The following is an 8,165-nucleotide window of genomic DNA, read 5'->3' as shown; positions in this document are numbered from 1 at the left end:
CAAATTGAACTATCTGGAAGAAATGGATAAATCTTAGAAACATATAATCTTCCAATACTGAGTCAAGAAGAAACAGAAAATCTGAACAGGCCAGTAACTACTATTGAAATTTAATCAGTAATCAAAAGACTCCCAACAAACAAAAATCCTGGACCAGATGTCTTCATGGGTAAGTTTTACCAAACACTCAAAGAAGAATAAATACCTACCATTCTCAAACTATTCAAAAAATTCAAGAGGATGAAAGACTCATTTTACAAGGCCAGTGTTACCCTGATACCAAAACCAGATGAAGAAACCACAAAAAAAGAAAATTATAGGACAAAATCCATTATGATTATAGGTACAAAATCCTCAACAAAATATTAGCAAACTGAATTCAGCAATACATTTAAAAGATAATACACTATGATAGAATGAGATTTATTCCTAGGATGCAAGTTTGGTTCAATAACCATAAAGCAATTAATGTGATACACTACATTAACAAAATAAAAGATAAAAATTATATGATCATATCAATAGATGTGTAAAAAGCATTTGAGAAAATCCAGCATCCATTTATGATAAAAAAAAAAACTCTTAGCAAAGTAGTAATAGAGGGAACATCTCTTAACATAATAAAGACCATTTATGACTAACCCACAGCTAACATCATACTCAATGGTGAAAAGCTAAAATCATTTTCCTTAAGATCAGGAACAAGACGAGAATGTCCACTTTCACCACTTTTATTAAACATAGTATTGGAAGTCCTAGCCATCAGCAATCAGACAAGAAATGAAATAAAACATATCCAAATTAGAAAGAAAGAAGTAAAAATGTCATTATTTGCAGATAACATGATATTATATATAGAGAACTCTAAAGATATTACCAAAAGACTGTTAGAACTGATAAATAAATTTGGTAAAGTAGGAGGATACAAAATTAATAAACAGAAATTAATTACATTTTTATATACCAATAATGAACTAACAGAAAGAGAAATGAAGAAAAGAATTCTATTCACAATCACATCAGAAAATAAAATAAAATATCTAGGAATAAATTCAACCAAGGAGGTAAAATCCTGAACTCGGAAAATTACAAGTCATTGAAGAAATTAAAGAAGATACAACAAATAAATGGAAGCATATACATTGCTCATGTTGTAGCACATATCAATACTTGATTTTTTTATTGATGAACAATTTTCCATTGTATGAATATAGCATATTTTCTTTAGTCATCAGTTGATAGATGTTTCAGTTGTTCCCTCTTTGGGTTATTATGAATAAGGTGAGCTTAAATATTTGTGAATGGTTTTTGTGTAGATTTATGTCTTCATTTCTTTTAGATATATAATTGGGAGTGGATGATTGGATCATATAGTAACTCTACATTTAGTCTTTTTAGTAAATACCAAACTGTTTTCCAAAGTGTCTGAACATTTTAAGTTCCCACCAGCAATGTGTGAGGGTTCAAATTTCTCTACATATAAAATATAGTGACAAGAATGAACATCCTTGTCTTGTTCCTTATGCTAAAGGGAAAGTATTTGATCATTTACCAGTAAGCATAATGTTGACAGTGGGTTTTCATAATAAAAATGTCCTTAATTGTATTGTAGTTTACATCTAATCTAGTTTGTTGAGAGTTTTTACCTTGAAAAAATTTTAGATTGTGTCAGATTATATTTTATGTCTGTTGAAATGATCATGTGGTTATTTTCCTTTATTTCATTACCAAAGAGTACTACATTAATTGATTATTTTAATTTGAATTGTAAAATAAAATTTACAGTCTTAGACATTTTTAAGTGCACAGTTCAGTAGTGTTAAGTATGTATACATTTTATGCAACCAATTTCCAGAATTTTTTCATCTTGCAAAACTGAAAATCTATATCTGATATCTGTCAAACAACTCCCCTCCACTCAGCCCCAAGCAATCACTATTTCCTTGATTCTGACTACTATAAATACCTTGTATAAGTGGAATCATACAGTATTTATTTTGGGGGGGACTAGCTATTTTACTTAACATAATATCCTCAAGGATCATCCATGTTGTAGCACGTATCAAAATGTCCTTTTTAAAGTCTGAATAAATTTTTCATGTATACACTACATTTTGATTTCCCATTCATCCATCAATAGATACTTACTTGCTCTGCTTCCACCACTTGTCTATTGTGAACGATGCTGCAATGAACATGAGTGTACAGATATCACTTTGGGACCCTGCTTTCAATTCTTCAGATATACTTCTAGAAGTAAGACTGCTAGATTATATAGAAATTTTATTTTTAATATTTTGAGGAGCCACCATACTGTTTTCCACAATGGCTGTGCCATTGTACATTCTCACCAGCAGTGAACAAGAGTTCCAGTTTCTCTATATCCTCACCAGTATTCTTTACATGGTAACCATACTAATAGGTGTGAAGTGTCATCTTATTATTATTTGAATTTGCATTTCTCTAATAATTAGTGATGTTAATGATATATATTACATTGATTAATTTTCATTTGATAAACCATTCTTGCATTGCAGCAATAAGTATCAGTTGGTCATTGCGTACAGTCTGTTTAATGTGCTGTTGAAATTTGTTTGCTAGTATTTTTCTGGGATTTTTTGCATCAGTATTTATCAAGAATATTGGTCTTTAGCTTTCCTTTCTTGTAATATTTTTTTCTGGCTATAGTATCAGGGTAATGGCGACTACATAGAATGAATCTAGAAGTGTTCTCTCCTCTTAACTTTCTAAAAAGAGTTTGAAAAGGATTGGTATTAATTCTTTAAATGTTTAGAAGAATTCTCCAGTAAAGTTATCTAGTCCTGGTATTTTCTTTTCTGGGAGGCTTTTGATTACAGATTTAATCCCTTTACTGGTTATAGATCTGTTCAGATTTTCTATTTATTTATGATTTTAGTTTTGGTAGCTTATGTGTTTGTAGAAATTTATTTTTTCATATAAGTTATCAAATTGTCTGGTGTGTAGTTATTCATTGTATTCTCTTATAATCCTTTTTATTTCTGTAAAGTCTGTGGTAAAATTCTTTTTCATTTCTTGTTTTAGTTATTTGAATCCTCACTTCTGTTTCCTTAGTTAATTATCTAAGGTTTGTCAATTTTGATGACATTTACAGAGAACCAACTCTTAGTTTCATTGTTTTTCTATTCACTATTTTAACTCTTCTATAATTTTTATTATTTCACTTTTTCTGCTAGCTTTAGTTTAACTTGTTCTTCTTTTTCTTTAAGTATGAAGTGGGGTTGTTGGTTTGAAGTTTTTCTTCTTTTTATACATGTAAGTGTTTAGAGCTATAAATTCCCCTCTTAATCCTGCTTTCACAATATCACATCCATTCTGGTATGTTATGTTTTCATTTGCATTTGTCTCAAGATATTTTCTAATTTCCTTTGCAACTTCCTCTTTGACCCTTTGTTCACTTAAAAGTATGCTGTTTAATTTGCATATAATTTTGTATTATCCCATTTTCTTCTGACTATTGATTCTTAGTTTTATTCCATTGTGACCAGAAAAAATACTTTGTATGATTTCAGTGTTTAAAATTTATTAAGACATATTTCGTGACCTAAAATATAATCTACTGTGAAGAATCTTCCATATGCACAAAATGTGTATTCTGCTTCTGTTGAAGGTAGTGTGTGTGTATATATATATATATATATATATATATATACACACACGCACATATATATAATGTCTATTAGATCCAATTGTGTTAAGCTTATTGTATTTTTCAAGTCCTTATGTTCTCATTGATATTTTTTCTAGTTGTTCTGACATTATTTAAAGTAGAATATTGAAGTCCTCTACTATTATTGTGGAGCTATTTATTTATCTCTTCAATTTTGTCAACGTTTAATTCATACATTTTAGAGCTTTGATATTGATGTAAATATGCATTATTTTATCTTCCTGATGAATTCACTCTTATCATTTTACAATGTTTTTTAAACAATTTTATCCATTCGGCCAATCTATGTCTTTAAAATATGGAAAGCTTAACAAATGTATTTGTCATTCTTGTGCAGGGGCCATGCATCATTCCAATTTTAGTATATGTGCTACTGAAATAAGTATTCTGTTCAGAGTTTTTGCACATTTTTAAATTAAAACTATTAATGTGACATTGATTAATAAAATCAAATAAGTTTCAAGTGTACAATTCAACAATATGTCATATATACATTGCATTGTGTATTCACCACCCACAGTTAGATTTAACTTCCATCACCAATATTTGACACATTTCACCCCTATCTACATCCCCCGACTCCCTTTTCCCTCTGGTAAACTAATGCACTGTCTGTGTCCATGAGTCTTTGCTTATTTGTCATGTTCGTTTGTTGCTTTTAGTTTTATATCACACATATGGGTGAAATCATATAGTTTTCAACTTTTTATGTCCAACTTATTTCACTTAACATAATTATCTCAAGATCCATCCATGTTATCACAAATGGCAGTATTTCGTTTTTTCTCATGGTTGAGTAATATTTCATTGTATATATGTACCACATTTTCTTTTTCCAGTCATCTATCATAGATCACTTTGGGTGTTTCCATGTCTTCAGCACCATGACTAATGCTGCTATGAACATATACCTTTGAGTGCATATACCTTTGCAGATAAATGTTTTAAAGTTTTTTGGGTAAATATTCATTTTTGAATTCGGTTGTTTTGTTTCCTTATTGCTAAGTTTTAAAAGTTCATTATATATTTTGGATACAAGTCATTTAACAGTTATGTGTTTGGCAAGCATTTTTTTCCAGTCTGAAGCTTGTCTTTTCATTCTCTTAAAAATGACTTTTGCAGATCAGGTGTTTTAAATTTTAATGAATTAAATTTACCATTTTTTTCTTTCATGGGGTATGTTTTTGGTATTATACATAAAACTCATCATCAAACATAAAATTACCTACATTTTTAACTATATTATCCTCTAGATGATTTATAGTTTTGCATTTTTTGTTTAGTTTTGTGATCTATTTTGAATTATTATTTATGAATAGTGACTAGATTCAGTGACTAGATTCTATTTTTGTTGTTTGTTTGTGGATGTCCACTTGTTCCAGCACCACTTGCTGAAAATCTGTTCTTTCTCCATTGCTGTGCTTTTGTCCCTTTGTCAAAGATCAGTTGACTATATATATGTAGTTCTATTACAGGGCTCTTTATTTTATTTCATTTATTAGTTCACCAATACTGCAATGTCTTAACTATCATATCTTTATAGTATGTGTTGAAGTCTGGTAGTATTAGTCCAACATTTTTCTTCTCTAATATTGTATTGGATATTCTGTTTCTTTTCCTTTTTACATACATTTTAGAATCTCTTTGTTAGTATCAGAAAAATAATTTGCTATAATTTTTATTAGAATGCTATAGATCAAGTTGGTAAAACCTAATATCTTAACAATATTGAATTTTTCTGTACATAAACATAAAACATCCTTTTATTTATTTAGGTCTTCTTTGATTTTTATATCACTGTTTTGTAGTTTTTCCTCACATAAAGCTAACACATATTTCATTAAGTTTATACCTAAACATTTTCTTTTTGTACAATCATAAATAGTGTTGTGTTTTTAATTTCAAATTCTAATTTTTTATTGCTAGTATATAAAAAAACAATTTTGCTTCATATTTTAACTTTGAAACCTGTATAACCTTATAACCTTGCTATAGTAGCTTATTAGTTCCAAAAGGGATTTTTTGTCAGTTCTTCAGGATTTTCTACATAGACAATTATGGCATCTGCAAACAAAGACTGCATTATTTTTTCTTCCATATATGCATATCTTTTATTTCCTTTACTTGTCTATTGCATTAACTAGGACTTCCAGTATGATGTTGAATAGGAGTCATGCGATGGTACATCCTTGCTTTGCTACTGTTGTAAGAAAAAAATTATCTTGTTTTTCACCATTAAGTATGTTAGCTGGAGCTTTTTAGTAGATGTTCATCATTTTGAGGAATTTTCCCTCTATACTTAGTTTGATGAATCTTTAGCAAAAATGAGTGTTGGATTTTTGTCAAATGCTTTTTCTGCATTAATTGATACCACTATATAATTTTTCTTCTTTAGCCTATTGATGTGACTGATTACATTAATTGATATTTGTTCATCCCAGGCTTGACTGGTCCTAGGTCTGGCTGTGATCTAGGCTCAAAGCTAGGAATAAGATCCTGGATTTAGAATGTTACATTAGTGTAGTAGGATGCCTGCACTTAACATATGTAAGCATGATTCAGCTTATTGTATCACGCATGTGTGGCAGAATACCACTACTGTTCTCTGACATATATAATGGAGCAGAAGCACATTCCCCACAATAGATGCACGCTCCCCACAATAAAGTTTGTGCCTGCCATTTCATTCTCATGTCGACCCCTTGTGCATTCTTTCAACTGGACGTCTCACCACCAAAACTTTCCGTTCTCCATCAGCTCAGTTCTGACACATGGCAAAACCGACAGGATGAGGTGAATATGGCCCCCAGTGCTCAAGATAGTCCCCGGATGGAGGATACCCAGGTGGAGGACATGTGGCCCCTGCTTCACAGTGGTATCCCATGGCTGCATATCTGGCTACATGGATGCCCGCGGAGGATTGGGATGGAGTGAAGCCCTATCTGGAGGTCGTTGCGAAAGCCCTGGAGATGTTGGAGCCGAATATCCCAACCACTCCCCAAGAGGCAGCGGGTTAGATAGCCTGAATGTTCCTGGTGGTGCTGTAGCAGGCCAGCCTGGAAGTTCAGGATCAAGCTCAGCGGATGCAGCAGCTACAATGTCAGGAAATAGCACTGGAAAGGGAGCTGGCAGCAGCAGAACACATGTTGTGGGGCCCCGACGGGTTGCTGCCATCGTCCTGGTCTGGGAGCTAGCCGGTGACACTGCAGCAGGAGCAGCCAGTGATACGGCAGTTAGTCGAAGTGGCACAGCTGTTGGCCCTGGGGATTAGGGGAGCAAGCTGCTGGCGCCCCCTCCCCCCCCAGCTAAAAAGCATACCACCTTCATCCAGTACACCCCTGCTGAACTCCAGGACTGACGAAACAGGTGTGGCAGAGAGCTAGGGAGACAGTTCCAGGGTGGCTGCTGCAGCTGTGGGATGACGGGGCCAAAGGGACTGAATTATCTCCAGAAGAGATGGCTCGGCTGGTCACCATAATGGTGATACTGTCCCTCAGGCAGCACCTCCAGAGTGTGGTGTGAATGGCGCAGGGTGCAGGCAATCACTCTCCATTAATTGGCTCATGTCCGCTACTCGTACAGTGTGGGCCGACTCTGGGATGCTGCCAGAGACAGAGTGCAATTGGTCTAGATAATTCTGGAAATGGACATGCAATGAATGATGATTCATTCCCAGTATACAAGCCTCAATGAAGAGATATTTACAACCCATATGAAAAACTTGAATTTGACTTCTGGCCTGGCCGCTACTTTTGGAATTATGCCGGCAATGCTGGCCCCTTGTGTGAATAGGTGGATCCACGAGGCAACATTCTCTATGCCTAGGTTGGGGGATGTGGAAGTGAAACATACCCAAGTGCACGCCGTACACCCCTTCCCCCCACTCTCCCATCCCCAACCTGCACTTCCAAACCAGCTAGTGCACAGCTGGAAGTGTGGCCGAAAAGGGGGAGCGGAGCAGCCCCCAGCCCATTCTGCCACGAGAGTGAGCCACAGACAGATGTGATTTGATCTCCTCACAGCAGTGGTCACTGCAGAAAAGATTGAGCAGCACCTAATGAAGTGCAGCTGGCACTGTGGAATCAGCTGCATCTTGACCAGCAATTCGCTCCTATTCCTGGGAAACCCACAACCTGTGAGGTGTGGCTGGCCAATTATCTCCTGGATTAGGGATCAGGCCGGAGCACCCAGTTGGCAGGATAGCTGGTTGACCTGAGGATGCATGTGGAACTGACTATACATCGGTCCCCCTGCAATATACAGAGGGTATTAGCCCTGTGGACACGAGTGCTGACAGCACCCTGCTTTATGGGAATCAAGACATATTTCTTGGACCCATCGCAACCATAGTAGGCTATGGGGGTTGAAACATTCTCATGCAGCAGGTCCCTGTAACACTGGCCATGGGCAGATTGTCTCCTCAGATGTACCAAGTATATATATGTCCCATACAGGA

At 34.9% G+C, this 8,165-nt stretch overlaps 1 pseudogene; it reads right to left on the bottom strand.

Moving 5' to 3' along the window:
- Positions 1-4,001: 4,001 nt before the first annotated feature.
- LOC120594166 (uncharacterized) lies at positions 4,002-4,095 on the bottom strand (annotated as a pseudogene).
- Positions 4,096-8,165: the final 4,070 nt, after the last annotated feature.

The sequence above is a fragment of the Pteropus medius genome, unplaced genomic scaffold, assembly GCF_902729225.1.
Source record: "Pteropus medius unplaced genomic scaffold, Ma_sr-lr_union100, whole genome shotgun sequence".
Classification (NCBI taxonomy): domain Eukaryota; kingdom Metazoa; phylum Chordata; class Mammalia; order Chiroptera; family Pteropodidae; genus Pteropus; species Pteropus medius.
The sequence above is the reverse complement of the archived record's forward strand: the minus strand, read 5'-3'. Positions and strand labels throughout refer to the sequence as shown.